The 24,800-nt window shown below is 37.1% G+C and overlaps 1 pseudogene; it reads right to left on the reverse strand.

The window, feature by feature from the left end:
• Positions 1 to 516: 516 nt before the first annotated feature.
• Positions 517 to 11,986, reverse strand: LOC122739106 (annotated as a pseudogene).
• Between the last annotated feature and the right edge of the window lie 12,814 nt (positions 11,987 to 24,800).

The raw sequence follows: 24,800 nt of genomic DNA on the forward strand, positions 1-24,800 counted from the left end.
ACAAGTGGTACTGTCCCTCATGGCTTCCACTCCCGTTTGAAAGAAAGTACTTCTCATTGCCCTTGAGCTATGACCCTAGAATGGGTATGGGAAATGGAGTTGCCAAATGGTTTCTGGTCTTGCATCCAGTTACAGCACAGGGGGTCCACTGTACTCTCTGACTAGTTGTCAGGTTCCCTTACCCTCTCTGGTTTAGAAGCTCCAGAAGATGATTCTGCTTCTGTAACCACTAACTAGTCCCACCACAAGTCTTTCATTCATGATAGCTGTAGGCCAGCCTCTAACCCCATGTCACAGATCACTTTCTGAAATTCTAAGTTTCCACGGGCTGGAAGAATGTCTTGTTCTGACCTTTTGTTGAGGCATTATTTTAAAGTTCTTTGGAGGGCAGTGTTAGGAAGGTTCAGATGAGTACTTTCTCTAATCTGCCATCTTGACTTTGACCATAACTAATTGTTGTTGTTGCTCTTGTTTTTGCTTTAAATTTAAGTTTACTTAGTTCAACTTAGTAGACAATTAACATTTTCGACCAACTTGGGGTGCAGAAACTTTCACTGGCTTCACAAATTTTTGTTTAGGTGCTGCCTTTGTAGGAGCCCTAGCAGCAGATGCAGCTGTTTTCTTAGTTCCTTGCTTAGCCTTTTTTGCTTCCTTGACAACCCTGATGGCTTGTTCTCCTTGGGCCTCACTAATGTCAGGTTTTTGGTTCCTCTTGGCCATTATAGCAGCAAGAGAAGTCCCAGTGATGGCCCTCTGGAATTTAACTGCCCACTAGGTTCTTTTCTTTTGAATCTCTTCTGACTGTCCCTTCTTGTGCTTTCTTCTATAGAGGATAGTCCAATTGATCTACAGAGGGTTCTGCTTTGAAAGGAATGCAGACTCATACTTTGCATTCAAAAATTGGAAAACCTTCCCATCTGTGCAGTTGTAGTGCCTCCCACGACCCTGGTAGATCTTGTACCCATTGAAGCTGCACAGCTTGATCTTCAGGGCTGCAAGAGGCAGTAAGATGGAAAAAAGAAAGAGCTAACAATAGGTTTTTTAGTGTTTTTTTGCAGGGCAATTAGGGTTATATGATTTGCCCAGGGTCACATAGCTAGTAAGTGTCATGTGTCTGAGGCTGGATTTGAATTCAGGTCCTGAATCCAGGGCCAGTGCTTTATCCACTGCACCACCTAGCTGCCTGACCCTAACTATTCTTATTTTTTCATTTTTTTAAAATTTTTCAGCAAGAAACACTTATTTTATTTTCCAGTTACATATAAGGGTAGTTTTCAACATTCATTTTCATAAGATTTAGAGTTCCAAATTTTTCTCCCTCCCTCCCTCCCTTTCCTCCCCTCTCTACAAGATTGCAATCAGTTTATATATGTACAATCCTCAAGTGTTCTTCTTATCAGTTCTTTCTACAGGGGTGCATAGTAAGCTTCCTCATTAGTTCCTTGGGATTGTCTTGGATCATTGCACTGCTGAGAGTAGTTAAGTTATTCACAACTGCTCATTGAACAATACTGCTGTCACTGCGCACAATGTCCTCCCAGCTCTGTTCACTTCACTATTCATCGATGTTCATTAGTCTTTCCAGGTTTTTCGGGGATCATCCTGTTTGTCATTTCCTGTAGAACAAGACCATTCCACCACAATCATATAAGACAGCTTTTTCCATCATTCTTCAATTGATGGACATTCCCTTAATTCTCAATTCTTAGCCTCCACCAAGAGTTGCTATAAATATTTTTTGTACAATTTTCCCCCCTTTTCTATTTTTCATGATTACTATCATTAACTATTTACCTTCCATCCTATTCCCTTCCCCATGATATTTATTCAATTATTCATCTTCTTTCATCTTATCACTCTTCAAAAGGGATTTGCTTCTATCTGTCCCCTCCCCCACTCTGCCCTTCCTTCTTTTGCCCCTCTCTCTTTATCCCCTTCCCCTCCTATTTTCCTGCAGGGTTAGAGAGATTAGTCCACCCAATTGAGTACATTATTCCCTCCTTGAGCCAATTCTAATGAGATAGATGTCTTTGAGCCAATTCTGATGAGTGTAAAATTCATTTACTGCCCTGCTCCTCTCCCATCTCTTCCCCAACTCTATAAGCCTTTTCCTGTTACTTTCATGTAGGATTTCATTTCTGCCCTTCCTCCTCCCCCAGTGAATTCCTTTCACCCCTCAATTTAACCCTAAAGATGTCATCACCTATCTAAGTGACACAGTGGACAAATCATCACCCCTGGACCCAGGGGGATCCCAGCCAAAACCCAGCCTCAGACACAAGACAGTCACCCACTGTATGACTCCAGATATTTCCCCCAACTCCACATTTTTATGGTTCTCTAGGGTCTGATATTTGAAAGTCAAATTTGCCATTCAGTTCAGGTCTTTTCATCACAAATATCTGAAAGTCTTCTTTTTCATTAAAGTTCCATTTTTTTCTGTTGAAAGATAGTGCTGAGTTTTGCTGGGTAGGTGATTCTTGCTTGTAATCCCATTTCCTTTGCCCTTTGGAATATCATATTCCATGCCCTCTGGTCCTTTAATGTGGAAGCTGCTAGATCTTGTGCCATCCTGACTGGGGCTCTACAGTACTTGAATTCTTTCTTTTTGGCAGCTTGCAATATTTTCTACTTGGCTTGAGAGTTCTGGAATTTGGCTATAATATTTCTGGGAGTTTTCCTTTTGGGATCTCTTTCTGGTGGTGATTGGTGGATTCTTTCAATTTCTATTTTAGTTTCTTCTTCTAGAATTTCAGGGCAATTTTCCCTGAGAATATCTTGGATGATGGTGTCTAAGCTCTTTCCTTGATTATGGTTTTCAGGTAGAACAATAATTTTCAAATTATCTCTCCTGGACCTATTTTCAAGTCAGCAGTTTTCCCCAGAAGATATTTCACATTGTCCTCTATTTTTTTATTCATTTGGATTTGCTTTATTGTGTCTTGGTTTCTCATAAAGTCACTGGCTTCCATTTGTTCAATCCTCATTCTTAGGCAATTATTTTCATCAGAGAGCTTTTGTACCTCCTTTTACATTTGGCCCATTTTACTTTTTAAGCTGTTGACTTTTTTCTCATGTCTTTCCTGTATCACCCTCATTTCTCTTTCCATTTTTTCCTCTACCTCTCTAACTTTATCTTCAAAGTCCTTTTTGAGCACCTCTATGGCCTGATACCAATTCGTATTTTTCTTGGAAGCTTTAGATATAGGGGCCCTGATATTGACATCTTCCTCTGAGGGTGACCCTCAGTCTTCTTTGTTACTGAAGAAACTTTCTATGGTCCTCACCTTTCTATGTCAGCTCATCTTGCCTTTGTTTTACTTGACTTTTAGCTCCTTAAAGTGGGGAACTGTTTCTGGGCTGCAGTATCCCAAGCTTAAGAAGTCCCAGGTGGTATGATTTAAGGAGAATCAGGTTATTCATTCGCCTGGCCTGTTCCCTGGTCCTTAGATGACCCCAGACCAACTTGCTAATCAACCAGCTTTGTGTGTTGTGGTTGTTAGCTCCGAAGAGCTTGTGCCCCTCCCCCACCTGCACCACTGCTACTCAAGCCTACCTCCTGGTTCTCAGCAGGGGTGTAAAATCCAAGTTCTGCCTTAGCACCAACATAGACCCCTGTAGTCTACCCCTTGCCCAGGGCTCAGCCCACTCACCATACTGTGAACTTAGTTCCAGACAACACTGGCACTTCAGCTTATTCAGAGGTTCTGCGGGTCTACTTTTCTAGTGAGGCCTTCCTGGGACTGGATCTTTGTCAGGGTGACTGTGGGGTTGGGCTCGACTCCTGTATCAGCACAGCAGCTCCCTCCTTCCGACCTTCCAAGCCATTCTTAGAAGATGATTTCAGCACATTCTTCTGTGAGTTTTGCTGCTCAGGGCATTTTCCTATGGCATTATTTGGATGTTTTTTGGAGCGATTGTGTCATGAGTTCAGTGACCCTAACTATTCTTAAGGGAAATAGAAAGACTTTTTATGTACTGTAAGCCCCAGTGACAAACTCTCTGATGTCATCTCCCTCCATGGGTTGGTCAATTGGATGTTTGTATACACATAGGGTTATAGCTTTTCAATTTGTTCATAAGAGAAATCAGTGGAAATCCCCTTGTAAAGCCAAAGCCACTTTTGCTGTTGCCTTAAGCACTTCAGAGGTTTGAGCAGGGACAGGACTCTTACTCTATGGCTAGTCGTACTGTGAGTGTTTGATTTCCATGTGCTTTTTGTGTTTATCACTATATTGGAAGAATGTTCATCTCAGTGACTAGTCATTGATGGTCTTAAGAGGCTCTTTAAGTGGACTTGAGACTAAGACATTTCCCTACCTGCACAAACACTTTTTCATTGCCTCTACCTGGCAGGTGCATTGGCTACACAATGTATTCAGCAATAATTACCTCTGAAATACTAAACCCCATACTGTTCCAGCACCTGGGAGGGATTTAGCTGAATGCCCATGCTAGCTTGAAGCTCAAACTAAAGAAAAAAGAAACACCTGCTTTTGACATTTTAACAGCAATTGTGCAAATCTGCAGGCAAGTTCCAGGTTGGTATCAGGATAGAACTCTGCTTTGCTACTGAGTTTTCTTTCTTTGTAGCAATGTGTCTTCCTTGAAATTTACTGAGATTCAATCATATTTGTCCTTCAGAAAATAAATTTTCATTTTGAGTCTACAAAAGACCAAGGTCATCTCAGAAAATAAAATCAAATTAATAAAGGGTCAGACTTCCTGAACAACCAAGGCCATGCAAGAATGTGAAGTCACTAATGAGGGATCAACCTCTAAAGGTTTATTTAAGCATGAGGGGAATAATAAAATTTTATTTTAAAACATGAAGAATTAGAAGTGATAGGAAAACCTAATAGCTCTAATATGCATATGTAGCCCCACCCACAATCATAGGGAATAATTTAATAAATCCTTTGGGGAGGGAGGTCACTACATGCAGGCTGCTTAGAGGAGGAAATGGGATATATCTGAGCAATACCTTTTATGTAATAAATATTTGTTGATATAAAATTTCAGAATTTTCAAACAGTTCTACTGATATTGATCCATCAACCAATCAATCAATGTTTCTTAAATATCTATTATATACAAAATATTGCTTCAGATTCTGTGGGGAATACAAAGTAGGCAAAGGCATGATCCCTGCTCACAAGACGCTTATGATCTAGTTGGTGAGACACGGCACAGACTTGTTAAAAGTTACCTCATAAAATCAGTAAATTCCAGTTTTATCTCATAAAATATTTATTAGGCACCTTCTTTGCAGAAGGCATTGCTTAGATATATCCTCATTTCACCCCCTAACTATCATGGATAAAGTGACCTTCCTTCCACAGAGATTTATATAGGACTAGACCCATGATTTAACTTTTATAAGGAAGTCTTAGAAAAACTGTTCCTCTATCAATTCACTTCAACATCTTCTTCTTTCTCTACTACTTAGAGAATTGCCCACGAAATTTAGATACTGAATTATTTGTCCAATGTCACACAGCTGGCCTGGTCCAAGGTGGGACTTAAAGATCTTCTGGGTTCTGATGACAGTTCTCTCTTCTTTGCTCTGCCATTTCTCTCACAAATCACAAAATCAGGAAATACACAAGAAAGATAAAATAGAGGTTTAAAGATAAGAGACACCAGTAAGGAGAGTATAGCGAAAGGCTACTGGATGTGGAGTCAGAGAACTTGGGTTTGAACTTTAGTACTTGCTCAAGGATCAAGGACTTGATCAAGGATCAAGATCATGATTATGGACAAGACATTTCACCTTTCTGGACCTCAGCTTCCTTATTGTTAAATAGAGTGCCTTGACCTATTTGACCTCTCTAATTCTATGAACACATGATGTGGCCGTCCCAGGAGAAATGAGGCTGGCAGGAATAATAGGAATTAAAGTTAGATCAAGAGGAAGAGTCAGAGGATGAGGAAGAGGAAAATGGAGGTCCATTCTATACAGAGAAAAACTACCGGCAAAGGCAAGGCAGAAATATACAAGACTGTCCACACTGGCAAAGAGGAGAGTAGAGAAAAGAACTAATACATTTGATTAATATAGGTAGCAATTGAGATCATTCAGGCAAAATAATCTCTCTCCTCAAGAGTGGGTTTCAGAATTAGCTGTAGAACTGCTTAAATTCTCCACTTCTTTTTGCTTGTGTAGATTCAATATTTAAGACCTATATTCCACCCCCCTCCCCCCCCACATAGATGCAAACAGTCAGTTTTCACATTCAAGGATTCTATGTCACATTTTCTCATAGAGTTATTGGTTCTATTTGGTTAGGGCCTGCTTGTGTTATTAGAGTCTTTCCAATTAGAGATTTCATCATATAAGCCCTGTGAATTATTCATTACATGTGTTGTTTGGTAATCGTTATGCTTGCTTATACACCAAAGGCACCAGTGTATATTGCCTGCAGTTTTAGCCAAATACATTGTTGCTAATTAAAATAGAGTAAAATTGACTGTAAGGATAGATCGATAGATGCTTAGGAACTTAAAAAGAGATAGATATATAAATAGATGCATAATACAGATAGATACATACATATACCAATACATGGATAGATGATAAATACATATGTATGTACATAAATACAGACAGAAGGACGGAAGCAAAGAAGGAAGGGAGGAATGAAGGAAGGAAGGAAAGAAGGAAGGAAGAGAGAAAGAGAGAGAGAGAGAAGTTTATTAAACAATTGCTATGGTCCAGGCACTATGTCAAATGCTACAGATAAAATACAAGCAAGAAAGTTCCTACCTTCAAGGAGCTTATATTCTAATAAGAAAAGGAACTGTTCCAAGACAGGCTAGAAAGGGGAGAGTTATTGAAGAGGATGGCCTAGTTCTAGCTAAGTTAAGGCAAAAGCTCATGTATAGGAGTGCAGTGACCTCAGAATATAGTCTAGGATTGCAGTGGGGTAAAAATGAAAATGATGGCTACAGTGGAGCCTGCATGGTGAGAAGATAGTCATAAGGCATCTTTTTGTTCATTTTGTTTTGTTTTTTTTTATAATGCAATGAATTCATTTAGAATAGAATTACTTAGAAAGTTAGGAGGGGGAAAAGCCTTTAGCATTATTGATTTTTCAAACCTAAAGACTTAAGTAACTATTACAAGAATGAATTATTTTTTCTTTCTGTGAATTCCTCATGTCATTTCACTCCCAACTAAACACTGGTGCCTTTGGTATATAAGCAAGCATTAAAATTAGCAAACAATATAAGTAATGAATAATTCATAGGGCTTATATGATGAAATCTCTTATTGGAAAGAGTCTAATAACACAAGAAGGCCCTAACTATATAGAACCAATCACTCTATGAGGAAATGCAACATAGAATCCTAGAATGTTAAAACTGACTGTTGTGTGTGTGTGCATGTGTGTGCATGTGTGTGTGTGTGTGTGTGTGTGTTGGGAGGGGGGTGGGGTGTGCTGGGAGAGATGTTTCTCAGACCTGTGATTTTAGCCATGTAGGAAATTGTCAGAAGGGAAAAACTCTATTCATGCAGATCGACAAATGTAGTGAAATTTCCAGCTTATAGAACCTATTGGCTGTGTGACCCTGGGCAAGTTTCTTAATATCAATGTTCTGCACTCAAAGTTATAAAAGAGTTGTTGATCTGCACTGATAGATTCTCCATAGAGAATTCCCTTCATGGTTTATAGCAATGAGGTGTTAAGCGACCTGCCCAGAGTCACACAGCTAATATATATATATATATATATATATATATATATATATATATATCACTTACCTCACACCCCATTGGGGATTTCAGCAAGCCATTTTATAGTCTCATGATTTCATGAAACTACAAAAAACAGTTGGCTAAATGATAATACAATTGGCAAATTCAGAACGTGTAGAGTGAACAGACCTATGGGATCTGTAAATCCAAATGTAGGTCTCTAGTAGAGAACCCCCGGTATTTTTCTTTGTTATAGAGCTAGTCAACATTTTTTATCAATGACCTTAATGAGAGTATAGAAGACATCCTTGTCAAATTTGCAAAAACACAAATCTAAGAAGATATCCAATACATCATATGTCAATCAGAATTTAAAAATACATATTTTTAACTTTTAAAATTATTTTATTCTTACTTAGAAATCAAAAGAAAACCAAAAAAGAGATCATTTATACCTAAATAGTAGAACACAAAAAAGGATTGACTGTGAAACTATGAATCTCCATTTCATACCCCATTCTTTTTTTAAATACAGTAAACCTTTCATACTTTATTTTGCAAACTTTCCTGCTTGTCTATGCTTACTTCCAAACTTCCTTCTGTTCTCTTCCATGCATTTCAAAATATTTCAATGACCCTCTTTTTTTATCTATGTATCACTACTTTCTGAGGAATCCCTTTCCAATTTGGGAGAGTTATAATTATTTTTTTGTGGGGAGAGTTATAATTATTAAAAAAATAATTTAACTCTTTTATATGCAATATTCATATTTGAAAAAAGAAACATCTGGAGAACCTAGTATGCTACAAACTTACTCTGAATAACTAAATCACCATTGTGACAAGCAGATAAAAGGTAATAGAAGCTTAGTGTCTATAATGAGAGAGGTGATGATTCCTCTGTACTCTGTTATGGCCAGGCCTCATTAGAAATATTTTGTTATATTGGGTGGAAGGCATGCTTTAGGCAGGACACTGCTAAATAAGAGCTGAGGGAATGCAACCAGGATCCATCCATTCTAGGCAAATTAGTCAAGCATTTAGTACCCACTATCTTCCAGGTACTGTCCTAGGCTTCGGAGATTATAAGACCAAAAAATGAAGCAATTTCTACATTCAAAGATTTTACATTCAGTTAAAGGTCCTAGAAACCATGTTATGTGAGCCTATGAAGATGGGAATAGGAACTTTAAGCTGGTAAAGATATAAATTTTGGAAAGGGCATGATTAAGATTTTAAGTTATTTAAAGGGTCATCATATAGAAGAGGGATTTGCCACAGGGAGTAGAATAAGGCGAAAAGTATGGATTGAAGAGATGCAAAGAAAAGAGAAATCTGACTTTTCAAGATTTCCAGAAATGCAATGGTAGGTATTTAGTGAGATTCCTTTTATTGTGGGCATTGTGGTCAATTACTTGTTGAAAATGCTTGTTCAGATACAGGCTATGACCTCTGAGGTTCCTTCAGACCATCAGATAATGGAACATTTAAACCTTTTGTAAACCCCTTTGTCACAAGAAATTCCAAGTTATTAAACCACAGGTAAGTAGACAACATTTCTCCTCAACTTTTGTCCTCTTTTCTGGCATTAACTTCAAAGAGGCTGTACTAGGTTGCCCCTTATAGACAATGCAGTTGGCTGTGGATTTGAAGGGCAGCAGAAGAAAGTGCATTATGCTTTGATATAACCTGGCAACTTTCCTTTTATTTTTTTACCCCCCTTTTAAGTAAAGACATTTGGATCTGAACATCTAAGAGCTCTTAAAATATAATTTCAAAAGTGTGTCTGGCCCTCTGAAATGACATATCAGTCTCTTGGAAAAGTTTTATTCATGGCTAGAAAGTTCATCAGATATGTACATCCACAATGAAAGCAAAGGCATGGAAAGATGTATGATTAAGACAAATAACACACCAAATTCATCCAAGCTGGAAAGAAAAGAAACATATAATATTTAAGCAAGCAGCTGTGCTGTTGATGACATATGATCCTTATAGTAATCACCTCCATAGAAGGAAGGTCTAGCAGTGATCGGTCTTTGACATCAGTCCTGGGAGGACACAATAGAAGCTTCATTCATTGGTCTTAAAGTAAAGGGGTCTTCTTTAGCCATTATGTTTCTACATCAAACCTCTAAGGTAGGTAGTAAAATAATTTATTTATTTGTTTGTTTCTTGTTCATTCATTCATTTTTAATTCCGTTATTCATCTTTTTCTTTCATTTTTTCTTCTCCAGAATATTATTTTTATTGGCATAAGAAACTAACAAACAAAAAAGTAACCTGTCCTGCAACTTAGAGTCTTAAAAAGTATGGTACACTAGAATGCCAAGTGATTTGTTACTTAATAGGTTACATAGCCTGTATGAGTAAGAAGCAGGACTTTACCACTAACCCACTGACACTAAGGCCAGGTCTCTTATCTATTACTCCATGCTGTTTTGTAAAAGAAGACACTAACCAAAACACACACTCACATACACATACATAAATAAATACATATATACACATATACATATACACATATACAAATGTATACACATAGATAGATAGATAGATAGATAGATAGATAGATAGATAGATAGATAGATAGATAGTATGCTTCTATCTGCATGAAAATTCCATCAGTGCTTTCTCTGGGTGTGGATAGCATTTCTCATCATGAGTTCTTTAGAATTATCTTGGATCCATTGTATTGCTGAGAAGAGCTAAGCCATTCAAAGCTGATCATTGAAAAATATTGCTGTTACTGTGTACAATGTTCTTCTGCTTGTGCTCACTTCACTTTCCATCATTCATATAAGTCTTTCCATGTTGCATTTTTTTCCCTGAAATTCTCCTTCTCATCATTTCTTATAGTGAAACAATATTCCATTATAACCATATACCACAACATGTTCAGCCATTCCCCAATAGATGGGCATCCCCCCAATTCCCGATTCGTTGCCACCAAAAAAAGAACTGCTATAAATATTTTTGTGCAAATAGGTCTCCCTGCTTTTGAAACTCTTTGCGATACAATGCTATTGCTGGATTCTTTTACAGTTCTTCATCCATTTAACTTTTCCTAACTGTGTGGGGTCTCTCAAGAATATATCATTGGCTCTATTTCACCTCTACCCTATCTTATTTTATTTGTTGATCTCATCAACTCCCATAGCTATACTTATAATCTCTGCATATTGATCCCAGATCTATATATCCAGACCTAGTTTCCCTTCTGGACTTCAGTCAAGCATTGCTGAATACTTGTTGGGCATCTTGGATTGGATTTCCCATAGATATCTCAAAGTAAAAACATTTAAATCATCATTATCTTTCTCATTATCTTGTCTTTAACCTCCCTCCTCCCCAATCCCCTGCTTTCCTGAACTTCCAATTTCCTATTTAAAAAACAAAACAAAACAAAACAAAACAAAACACCTCCACATACCCAGTTGCCCTTGCTTTAAACTTCAGTGTCATCCTTGGATCCTCACTTTCATTCATTTCACATAGCCATTGTATTGCCAAATTTCCTCATTTCTGAATTCACAGTATCTCTTATATATGTCCTCTTTTCTCCAATTACACAACCACCACTCTCAGGCCTTTATCATCTCTTATCTGGATTATTGTGGTAGCCTTCTAACTGGTCTACCTGGCTTGAGTCTCTCTCCACTTTAATTTATCATCCACTCACTTGTCACTGTGATTTTCCTAAAGCATAGTAACTCCTCTGTGATTCCTCCTTCACAATAAACTCCAATGACTCCTGTTACCTCTAAGATCAAATATAAATCCTGTTTTTTTAATTAAAAGTTGATCATAAATTGGACTTACAATTTTTTTTTAGTCTTATTGTGTTTTACTAAAATGCACCCACTCTATGAGCCATTGATACTGGCCTTCTTGTTATCCTTTGCACATGACATTCTGTCTCCCATCCATGTATACTTGCATTTTTTATTCCTGAAATGTTTTGCCCCCTCAGCTCCACCGTTTAGTTTTCTTGGCTTCCTTTACAACTTATCTCAAATCCTACCTTCTAGAGGAACATTTCCACCCTCCCCTCCCCCCTTTTCCTGGTGACTTCCTCACCTTTTCTGTATACATATTATATGTATGTAGTTATTTCTATCCCATGATAGTGTGAGTTTTGAATGGTAAACCTTTTTTTGCCTTTCTCTTTATCTCCAGAGTTTAGCAAGGTACCTGACATATTATTAGGTTGTAAGAAATGCCTGTTGATTAATAGTTACCCTCCTCCTTCTCCTCCTCCTCCTCCTCATGATCATCATCAATCATTATTCCTCAAATTGGGAATGTTGGGAGAAAGAATAAGAGCAACAATTACAAAGATACATGGGAGGGAAATAATGAAGGCATAGAGGTTTGGGCATATAAAAATGAAACTAGGTGAGCTAATTTGTAGTCTAGAAGAAGGGCAACAAAAGATATGCCTCAAGGTGAGGAGGAGAATCTGATCAGAGCTCCCAAATCCCTCCTAGGCAACAGCATGAATGAGGGGAGTGAATTCTACACTCTGTCCAAAGATAATACAAACTGGTATGGCCTGAAGATAAGAAAGAAAAATGTGGGATTGACATAACAAAAAGGCAGGAAGAAAAAAAAACAAACTCTCAACATATCAACCAGGTTGATGACCTGTGCTCTGGGATCAAAGCCCCTGAAAACCAAGGTATGAGTCTGTAGAGGGAGAGGGAGATGGGGTATTCCTATCTCTTGTCAAATTAATCATGCCAAATAGTTGAAAAATAAGGGCTCCATCAGTTTGTGCCATCATCTTGAGTATATTTTTCATCTTTTTTATTTGGACCTATTAAAATGTGGAGCTATTAAAATGTGCCATCTTTCCAGAATCCCAATGACCCAATGCTGGTCAATCAACCAACATTAATTAGAGGCCTACTATGTGCAAGGCACCACACTTGTAACTGACAATTTAAAGAAAATGAATCAGCCCTTGCCTTCAAGGAGTTTATGTTCTATTGAAGGAGATTATGTGTAAACATACACATATATATAGTACACACATATACACATTATATATGCACAAACATGAAGGTGATAACTTGCAGAGGAGGAAAAATGTATAACTTCTATATCAATGTAAGGGTAGGAAGCATTTCTAAAACCTAAGGCATGAGTGCATGGTATGAATTGACTGTCACAGTGTTTAGCATACTAGGGGACCTAATGCATTGCTGCTGTTGTTTGCCTTTTGTTCTTGATGAGGACCAAGAAATTGGGGAAGTGATTTCATGACATAATGAATTAGGTTTAAGTGAGGGAACAGTGTGCAAAGTTACCAGCCGCACTCTCTCTCGTAGAGCCATCTGGGTCCAGAGGCAAGATATGTATTCGGGGGGGGGGGGGGGTTACAGTGGATAAAGCACCAGCCCTGGATTCAAGAAGACCTGAGTTCAAATCTAGCCTCAGACGCTTGACAATTACTAGCTGTGTGACCCTGGGCAAGTCACTTACCCCCCCATTGCCCCATAAAAATTAAAAAAAATAAAAGATATGTATCAGGATGACTCGAGATGGTCCTGGATGCAGTGGGAGACCTTGGCCTTATAAGCTAACACCTTTCACAGGTCTCAAGTTTACTGAAGTAATAAGCATTCAATCATTAAGGTTAGTAAGAAATAGCATTAAAAATATACCCCCCCCAAAAAAAAAAGAAAAAAAAGATACCCCAAAATCCCTCAGGAGTATTTTGAGAGTACTGAGGAGATCTGGTAGCATGATCTGGGGACTTGACTTGTCAGTTTCAGTAGGAGTTGAGTTGGTCACCTCAGATCATGTGTTATCCTGGTTTTTAATGATTTAGTTAAGGTGAAGAGGAGGATTGTAATTGTCCAGTCCTTTAAGGAACCAGCTACCGTGCTCTGGGGAGAAAATTGGGGGCTACATGGAGTAGAGAATTTTCATCTTAAATCAAAAGGTTTGGATTCATTGTTACCACCCCAACCACAAAATATACTTTTTTCTTAGTAAGAACTATCAATTTCTTACACTATTCCTTTATACTCATCCTAAAACCTTATTCTTAAAATACTTTTTTTTCTCCAGCTGACTGTCTCTGAAGATCAAAAAATTATAGACTTGGTATGATTTAGAAGCCAATACCCTCATTTTATATATAAGGAACAGGGGGCCAGAGAAGTTAAATAACTTTACCAAGGTCACACACATACATGTGATAAGTATCAGAGAAGAAATTTGAACTCAGCACTCTTGACTCCAAATCCAGTAGTCTCTCCATTATGTAATTTCCTTTAGATGATATATTTTCCTCAATGTCTAAATGCTAGAGAAAGATTACAGGGATTTGTGAAGTATTTTTTTTATTTTATCATCAATGTGTGGAATATTTCTGCTTCTCACCAGGAAGTCCTTGCTTTCTCTAGCAAAGAGGAAAAATACAAAACCAATAACAACAAAAAAATCAGACCTCATCCCTGCAAAAGTAAAGTCATACATGTATATAAGTGTCTCCTTTTATAGAAAAAGGCTTTTCCTGAAACAAAGATTCATCAGTGCATAATAGATGAATTGAGGAGGAGCAAAGGAAGCCTCATTTAGAGGCAAAAAAAGATTCATGACAACAACATTTGAAAGAAATGGCAACTCAGCAGAAACTTTGGTGCAACTCAATCAAAGAAAATCTTTGTACAATGTATTTTTTTCCTTTGTGACAGATGAAGTTTCATAAAGTTAATTCACTTTTCTGCTTTTCTTGATTTTGTGATAGTTTCCCCTCTGCAGTCTAACTCCACTCCACTGCACCCTTGAATTTCTTCAAGACATAATTTAATAACCTCAAATAATAGGAGGGTGGGAATTCAGCAGAGTGTCCTATAAAGGATACTGGACTTGGAATCAGAGGACCCAGGTTCAAGCCCTTTTGCTGCTTACTTGCTGTATAGTCATATAAGTCAAGTCAACAAGTGTGTTTTTTTAAATCATTTAATATGTGCTAGGCATTGTCATGTTCTCTACCTCTCAACTTCCTCATCTGTAAATTGAATCACTTTGAATATATAAACCTGAAGGTTCAAACACTCCAACTTTAATATTCCATGTTTTATTTTCTTAGATACTCTCTAGTACTGCTATTTTGCATTCTGACATAGGGCTTAGGATAAATTAGAAATTTCTCTTGTGAGAACCAGATAACAGGACAGACATATGGAAGAATCAAGTCACTATTAAAGTTTAGATTGACCAACTAGATATCAGGACAGACACACCTAAGAAGTAAGAGGAGATAAAATTTTATAGCAGGAAAGTCAGTTAGGTGTGGCCACTACCTGACTTGAGCTCTGAGATAGAGATAACCCCAAAGGTCAGGACCATCATTTCAAAAAAGTCCCCCTTGACTCTCAGAAATATGACAAGCATTCAGGCACCACTTGTCTTTTTAGATCCCTTCCAATTCCAATATTCCATGATTTAGCCTTTACTTGAAACATTAGAATTCTGCTAAAATGTTCATGTTCTATGACATACATAGCATCATCATAATAGCAAACCAGAATTATATTGGTGTTAGAAATATGGGGTTTTGGTGCAGCTAGAGGTTTATTATTGTTTAAAGTGCTTCTAAATTTTCCAAATAAAATCAAACTCATTCTCTTTCTATTCAATCGTGTCCCTCTATGGACTGTTCAGGGTATATGTACTGTTATAACTCAATGGACTTCTCATCCAATTGTATGCCATAATATGGGAAATTTAATTTGAATTATTTAATTTTAGTTTATTTTACAAAATTAAGCTAGACTATCCATAAAAACCAACAGGAATTCGGGATTAATTTAATTATTATTATTTGTTTTATTTGAGAGATTTCTTTCAGTATACAACTTGGGAGGCTAATAACTTGGGACACTAAAAAGGAAGATGACAGAAAAAAGATTTGTCAATGGAGGAATGAAGAAGACAGTGAGAGGAATACAGATGGAGAGATCAAAGGGACCTTTCAAAGCATCTAACATAATCCTCAGATGCAGAAATTGAGGCTCAGAGAGGTCAATTGATTTGAACAAGGTCAAAAAACAAGTCAGAAGTGTTAGCGTTGAGATTTGAATCCAGAACCTCTGATACCTCCTTTCTCTGAATGACACTGATTCTTATCATGGTCAATCCATAGGCTACAACAACAGTGTTAAGTGCAATTGAAGTTATAACTTACAGAAACTTTCAAAGCTTTCCTTGAAATTCACTCACTTTTATAGATTTTTCTGTTATTAACACAAGTTTACCTATACTCACTGCATTCAGTGGAAAGAACATTGTCTCAGGAGTCTGGGTTCAAAATTTATTACAAACATTTCTTGAGTGACCTCAAGCAAGCCACTTATCCCCATTTGCGAAATAAGGGGGTTGGACTAGAAAAGTTCTAAGGGCTCTTCTACCTCTAAAGTCTTTGATCCTATGATACTTTATTCCAAGGCTTCCTATTATTCTTAGACAAAACAGCCTGTGTCTGCTAATGTAATTCTGGTTCACAATTGAAACTGAAACTAACCAGAGCAGAAAGCACATAGGCGGAATGAATTTAACAATACCACAAATTCAGCTACCTATTCACAACACCAATTACAAAAGCAGGGTTTAACATTGTTCCTACTAGTAACTATGTGTTAGGGGGTTGGGACATAAACTGGCCAGCTAAACTAGAGGACATGAGTCTGGGGTAACTCTCCTTGAAAAGCTAAACAAAAGGACAGACACACCTTAAGAAGTAATGGAGATAAGCCTATTAGGCTCCAGAGGATAATTCCAAAAATCAGAACAACCACCCCACACCCAACTTCTCCCAACCCACTTCCAGTAAGGGACATTCCACTCTCAAGATGATCCACCCCATCTACCATCTCTAAAAACTTGTGACTTTCTCCTGTTCCAGGAGATAGGTATTTCAGAGAATTGTTTCTGAACCATCTCCCCTTGAGAGAAGTCCTTGGCTTCCCTCTTGGTCTCCTTTCTCTAGCTCCTAAATAAAATATTGTTTTATTATTATTTGATTTGTGTTGAGAGAGGGTGTAATTCTTTAAAGAGGAATGCCCCCACAACAACCAATTTCCCCCATGACACTATGTATTGCCTTTTTGAAAGAATATAAATTCTCATTTTACTTCTCTCCCCCACTACCCCATCAACATGAACCTTACAAGATGAAAAAGGCAAAGATCATCTTTACTGGTGGATGAGTGGTGGATCTTAACATCAACCAGGGAAATCAATTTTACTATTCAATCACTCTTCCTTCTTAAAGTAGACAGACTAATTGGGCTATTTCATCTTATCTTAAGGAGTGGAGACATCTGGTGGCCAATTTTGCAAGTCACTTCACTTAGTCATCTGAGATATTATGGGCATAAGATTAATAGAGCTATTATCCTTAACCATTCATTTTACTGTCATTCTGAGAAATGACATTGTTCTAAACTAGAAGTGAAGGGAGTCCACATTCCCTGGTTCTCCACTGTGCAATTCAACAATCATCATCACTAATGACATAGCTCTGGCTTTGAGTAATTGCATGTGTGATTTTTATATCTCCATTCCATTTCCCTAGTTAAATACAGCACAGTTGATATTTTGATAGATAAGACATAGTAGTTCATTGGTCCAGAGAGGAGAGGGACTAGGGTATAGTGCAATGATATTCGATGGACACATCAAACCCAAACAGGCCCATGCCTGACACTATGAGGTCTCATGAAATACATACAGTTGAAATTAAGAATAAAGTAAACTAAGATAGCTGAATGAAAAAAATTAACTATAATGTTTTGATGGGCTGAAATCCTCAGATCATACATTTTAAAGGGGATATTATTATTTTTCTTTTAAAAAGAATTGGAATCCCCTAGCAAAACTTTGCCAGGAGACTTATAAAAAGAACACACTAGAGTAAGAGAAATTCTTTTAGAAAAAGGGGGAATGACATTGAATCTACTTTTTCTGATTCTTTCATTCCCTGAATGACAGTCCAAGTAAACTAGGCAAAGCTAGATTTTGTCAATATCTACCCCAAAGGGCAAAACCAAAAAATGTATTACCTTTGTAAATAAATTGAAAAGAAAACACCAAAATATGCACATACAGATTATAGAAAGTGTTAGCAAAGTCTATTTTCCCTTCAGAGATAAGGTCAGAAAAATCCTCATGAATCACAAAAACTCAAAATCTACCCATATAGTGAAGGATGCCACTATAGGTATGTGTCTGAGTGATGAACATCCTCAGCCTTCCTTGTTGAAAGCAATATTGCAGTTCAGTGGGTTTAGACTTGCCCAATTGATAAGTTCATTCTAAAGGCAATAGTAATAATAACAATAACAATAATAAACCTGTTGTTTATATAATAACTAGTATGTGCCAAGTAATGTGCTAAGAGCTTTACATGTATTATTTCATTTGATCTTCAGAATGACCCTGAGAGGGAGTTGCTATTATTATCTTCATTTTACAGTTGAGGAAATAGAGGCAAATAGAGAATGAGTGACTTGCCCAAAGTCTCCCAGCTAGTAAATGCATGAGGTCAAATTTGAAATCGTATCCATCTGATTCCAGGCACAGTACCCTACTGAACATACTCCATAGCTGCATTAATATGAAGTAATATGAAGACTTTAATATTAAGACCTATAGTGGAAAAAAATGATCAGGGCTTGGGAGTCAAGAGACCATAGTTTGAGTTTTGTATTTGTCTCTGATTAATGTCTGAAATCTAGAATTTTGCTTCTCTGGGCCTCAGTTTACTCATCTTTAAAAATTATAAAATCTTCTTCATGAAGTTTCCCTTAGGGATTTAACTCTACCTGGATTTCCAATACTGGTGCTTTTGTAGTCTGGAAGCTGCCTTTCCTTAGGGTGTCAAGTTTGTTTCTGTCTCAGTGACTGAAACAGACATTTCTATCAAGCACTGCTCTCCCAGAAATTCTGTTACCAGCTGTTATAAACACTGCTATTGATGCTGATAGGATTTTTAGGTCTTCTGACCTTTTGAAATTTATAAGCCTATAGCTTGGCCAATTCTTCCATCTCTCTATATTTGGTTATCTTTTTCCTGAATACCTTGTGCTCTTGCCATGTTTCTTTTCCCATAAGCTGGAAACACAGCCTACTATTAGTGAAGTTTCTCTGATATGGTCAGTGAGCAGAAGAAAGACTGGGGAAGGATTTTCTCTTTCTCCCAAGAGGGAAACCTCAAGGGCCTAGAATCTTCAGTTCCAGAATTGGAATTCCTTCCATTAGGATAATCACTAGCTGGGTTGTTGTTGTTGTTTGTTTGTTTGTTTGTTTTATGTAGCCCAAGATATGTGATTTGATTTTCTTCAGCCAATCACACAGTATTTCCTGAGTGGCATCCTCTTTCCTTATCCAATGTCACAGAGCCCATTATCCTTCCACATTGATTGAGAACATAATCACATCAAATATACTTGTGATTGATTCAATCAATTAAGATGTCTGGGCCTTCCATGATCATTTGGGGATGGAAGGTGAACCCCTAGCTTTTCTCTAAAATATGCAAATATCCCCCTTGTTATCATGTAAGCTCTTTTAGACAGACACTCTCACTTTTTTTCTCTCTTCTTCAGTGCTTAATACAATACCTTGCATATAGTTGTCCCTTAATAGATACGTGTTGATCTACTGATTGAGTTGGTACAATTCAATAAACATTTATTAAGTAAGTACTCTGCCAAGAATTGTGCTAGGAACTGCAGATGCAATTAAAAAAACACACAGAGCAATCCCTATCCTTTAGGAGCTTACATTCTACTAGAAGAGATACACAATTTAAACATATGAATCAATGCAAAGTATTTGGAGGAGAGTAAGATCACTAACAATTAAGGCAATCAGAAAATGTTTCATAGAGGAGGTGGTGGGTAGCTGAGCCAAGATTTGAAGAAAGGTAAGAAATCTGACAAGGTGAGATAAAAAGGAAGTGAATTCCAGGCATGTGGGAACATCCATGTCAATTCATAGAGTCAAGAAATGGCATGCCTAGGAAATATCTACTAGCTGAGTTTTGGTGGAACATAGGCTATATGGGAAGGGCAATAATATGAAATGAGGCGATATTGGTAGTTTGGAGTCGAGTTGTGAAGGGTTTTTAATGACTAAGTGAGGAGTCCTTTTTTAAAGTGCCTGGTTTATGGGGAAGCTAGGTCGTCCAGTGGATAAAGCACTGACCCTGGATTCATGAGTACTGACTTCAAATGCAGCCTCAGACAATTGACACTTACTAGATGCTTGACCCTGGGGGAATGACTTAATCCCTATTGCTCTGCAAAAATAAGGAAAGAAAGAAAGGTAGATCACAATATACCATCAGAAGAACAAGATAATAACAGGATCAAACCTTCAACATTCAAAGCTTACAAGAAAAATATGAATTGGTCCCAGGCCATGGAAGCATTCAAAAGAGACTTTGAAAAGAAAGTAGGAAAGATAGAAGGAAGATTTAGAGAGGTGGAAGAAAGAATGGAAAGAGAAATGAGAGCAATGCAGGAAAGTCATGAGAAAAACGTCAAGAGCTTAAAAGCCAGATTAGAAAGGAGATACAAAAGCTCTCTTAAGAAAATAATTGTCAAGAATTAGGATTGAACAAATGGAAGTTTGTAACTTTATGAGAAACCAAGACACAGAAGAGAGAGAGAGAGAGAGAGAGAGAGAGAGAGCGCGCAATATGAAATATCTCCTTGGAAAAACAGCTGACCTGGAAAATAGATGCAGGAGATATAATTTGAAAATCACTGGACTACCTGAAAACCATTACCAAAACAAGAGCTTAAACACCATCTTCCAAGAAATTGACAGGTAAAATTGCCCTGATATTCTAGAAGCAGAAGGTAAAATAGAAATTGAAAGAATCCACTGATCAACTCCTGAAAGAGATCCCAAAAAGAAAACTTCCAAGAATATTATAGCCAAATTCCACAGCTCCCAGGTCAAGGAGAAAATATTGCAAGCATCTAGAAAAAAGGAATTCAAATACTGTGGAGCCCCAATAAGGATAAAGCAAGATCTAACAGCATCTAAATTAAAGAACTGGAGGGCATGGAATATAGTATTCCAGAGGGCAAAGGAATTGGGACTACAGCCAAGAATCATGTACCCAGCAAAACTGCGTATAAACTTTCAGAGGAAAAAATGGAATTTCAATGAAAAAGAGGACTTTCAGGCATTTGTGATGAAAAGACCTGAACTGGATAGAACATTTGACTTTCAAATACAAGACCCTGGAGAAACATAAAAAGGTAAACAGGAAAAAGACTTCATGAAGGATATTAAAAGATCACACTGTTTACATTCCTACATGGTAAGATAATACTTCAAACTCATAAGAACTTTCTCAGTAAGAAATTCACAGATGACACAGATATGAACTGAATATGAAGGGATGATATCTGTAAAGCATTTATGTTTTGTGGGTTTTTTTGAGGCAAACAGGGTGGGGTGTCTTATGTCTGGGGCCGGATTTGGGCTTGGGGCCTCCTGCGTCCAGGGCTGGTGCTTTATACACTGTGCCACCTAACTAATGCATAATGACATCTTTAAAATTAGGTTAAGGTGCAGGAGGAATAGACTGGGGAAGAGGGAAGGAGAGAGAGAGTCTAGGGAGAGGTAGCTCACCTGAAGGAAACAAGAAAAAAGCTTATGGAGGGGAGGGAAAGAGGAGGAATGAGTAGGGGAGTGAGTGAACCTTAGTATCATCAGAATTGGCTCAAAGAGGGACTAACATACATACTCAAGTAGGTATAATAATATATTTTTGCCCTGAGGGAGGGGAGAGAGATGGGGGGACTAGAAGAGGGGGAGGATTGAAGGGCAGATTCAGGAAGAGAGCAGTAAAAAGCAAAGCACTTTTGAGGAAGGTGAAGATATTCTGCATTACTGCACAAGTATGACATATTGAATTGCTTGATTTCTTAGGGAGGGTTGAGAAGGCAGGGTGGAAGAAAAAATTAGAACACAGAATTAGCACAAGGAAGGAATAACATTCACACCCAATTGGGAGAAGTAATCTATTTAACCCTGCAGGAAAGTAGGAGAGGAAGAGAATAAGGAGGGAAGGGTGAAAAAAGGGACTGCAGAATGGGGGAGGGGAGAGTCAGAAGTAAAACACTTTTGAGGAGGAATAGGTTAAAAGAAGATAGACAAGAAAGTAAATATCAGGGGAAGGGAATAGGATGGAGGGAAATAGTTATGATGATTGATTATAATGGCAAAACATATGGTACCTACTTTGCTGGGCTATTATGAAGAAAATTCTTTCTCAAGTTTAAGGTACTATATACAGGTTATGATGAACTGGATACTATGAGGAAAACCTGGAAAGGCCTACATGAACTGAAGCAGAGTGGAATGTACTGTATACAAAATAACAGCAATAGAGTAAGATGATCTGTTGAGAAGCATGTGATTATTTTCAGCAAGGCAATCATCCAATAATCCTGAAGGACTTATAAAAATTGCAATATACCTATAGAGAAAGAATTGATAGTATCTGAAAACAGATGGAAACATATATATATTTTTTAATTTTTGACAATTCCTTAATCTGAAGTTTTGTTTTTTAAATGTTTTCTCTCACAACCTAGCTAATGTGGGAATGTTTTCCATGACTACTCATGCATAACTTATTTTGAATTGCTTGAGTTCTTGTGGGTGGGGGGTGGGAAGGGAGGGAGGAAGAGAAGTTGGAACACAAAGTTTTAAAAAATTGATGTCAAAATTTGGTTTTACATATATTTTGGATGATAAAATTCTATTCAAAAAATAAATAAAAAATAAAATAAACAAAAAACAAATGAATGAATGAATGAAATAATTAATTAATTAAGTGCCTGGTTTAATCAGCTATAGCCATTCATAGTATTTTCTCCCTAGCTGCCTTATATCCTAGTAATTAATGCTAGTTATTATACATGGCATATTATTCATAATTTTCCAAGTGAATGTCCAAGTTTGGATATTGCAATGCCCTGGAGTGAATAGCCTGAAATATATTAAAAATCCAGAGATTGAATCTACTTATATTACAGTATATAAGCTCACCATTACCTTTTTCCTAGATTTCCAATGCAATACACACATTAGAGATAAACAGTGCTCATGTTGAGATGCCACATGGTCCTAAATGGAAAGTACAGAAATACTAGATAAATGTCATATATCATGTCACCAACTTTACTCTCTCCAAAGAGCCATCTGGGTCTAGTGACAAAATCTACATTAGGATGACTGGAGATGGCCTTGGATGTTTAAGACAATTGAGCTTCAGTGACTTGTTCAGGGTCACACACCTTGTAAGTCAATTCAGATTTATACTTAGGCCTTCCTGACTAGCTCTATCCACTATATCACCTAGCTGCCCTTGAAGTAATTCCCTCAAAAACAGGGTTTTGAATATGAAAAATTGAAGTAATCTAATCTTACTCATTTGTTTTATAGATCAGGAAAATGACTCTGAGAATATAAGGAATCTATTCAAAGTCCTATAATTTGTAAACATCAGGGATAGGATTTGAAGCCAAGTCCTCTAAATGAGATGCAAAAGGGCTTATTCCAGCACACTACACTGCCTATTTTTGGTTTAATTCTACATATTTACTCATTTATTTGTGTATTATTTTATTGATATGTTTTTTCACATAACCTTTATTTTAAAAAAACACTAGCAAATCAGGCATTGTACAAAGAATTTTTTTAAAAATAGGGGGAAAATAGTTCAACAAAACTAACCAGCACAGCCACCTATTCTAACATCATACCTGATATTCCATGCCCATAGTTCCTATAACTAACAAAGGGGGGGAGGTACATTTTCTTATTTCTTCTTTATAGCCAAGCTCAGTCATAATAATTGTATAGTCTTTCTTTTCTTTATTTTTGTTTTCATTTTATTCTTTTGATTTACATTCAGCAAACATCTATCAATTGCCTAGTCTATCAAAACAATCTACTAGATATGAAGGAAACAAATATGAAATCTACTTGTGCTTTCTTTTTTTTCCATTATCTCTTGTATATTCTGTATTTATTTCATCCCACTGCTAAATTATACTTTTCTAGGGGACAAATACTGGCCTTTTTCATCACTGGATTTCCAGATTCAATGCAATTCTTCACACACAGGAAATCTTGATTAATCTTTGTTCATTACCCTGTATTTAAAGGATAGAGAAATAGAAGGGATCTTGGAGGCCATGTAATACAATCTCCTCATGTTAGAGTTGAAGATATTGAGGACCATGGAGATTAATTTTCTTGCACAAGGAAAATGTCAAAGGTAGGATTTAAGGCCAATATCTTCTTTCTCTAGAGTCAGTTCTCTTTCTTTTATTTTTTTCTGTAATAAACAATTATTTATAGTTTGGGGTTCCAATTTTTATCTCTTTTTTCCTAGCTCCCTGAGACATATATGGGTTATACATGCACAATTATGTAAAACATTACAATATTTGTCATTTTGTACAAGAAAATTTGATGAAAAGAAAAAAATGAAAGTGAAAAATAGCATGCTGCAGTCTGTTCCATCAATATCAGTTCTTTCTTTGGAGATAGTATGTTTGGATAGAATTTTTCAGCAATAGTCCTTTGGGATTGTCTTGGATCATTGTATTGTTGAGAATAGTCAAGTCATTCACAGTTCTTCATCAAACAATATTGCTGTCCCTGTGCACAATGTTCTCTTAGTTCTGCTCACTTCACTATACATCATTTCATACAAGTCTTTCCAGGTCTTTCTGAAGCCATCCTGTTTGTCATTTGTTATAGCACAATAATATTCCATCACCATCATATACCATAGTTTGTTTAGCCATTCCCCAATTGATGGGCATTGCTTTGATTTCCAATTCTTGGCCACCACAAAAAGTGCTACTATAAATATTTTTGTAAAAATAGATCTTTTTTCCCCTCTTTTTAAGAATGTCTTTGGGATATAAAGCTAGCAGTGGTATTGCTGGATCAAAGGGTATGCACAGTTCTATAGCCTTTGGGCATAGTTACAAATTGCTCTCCAGAATGGTTGGATCTATTCACAACTCCACCACCAGTGGAT

The sequence above is a fragment of the Dromiciops gliroides genome, chromosome 2 (genome assembly GCF_019393635.1).
Source record: "Dromiciops gliroides isolate mDroGli1 chromosome 2, mDroGli1.pri, whole genome shotgun sequence".
Lineage (NCBI taxonomy): Eukaryota > Metazoa > Chordata > Mammalia > Microbiotheria > Microbiotheriidae > Dromiciops > Dromiciops gliroides.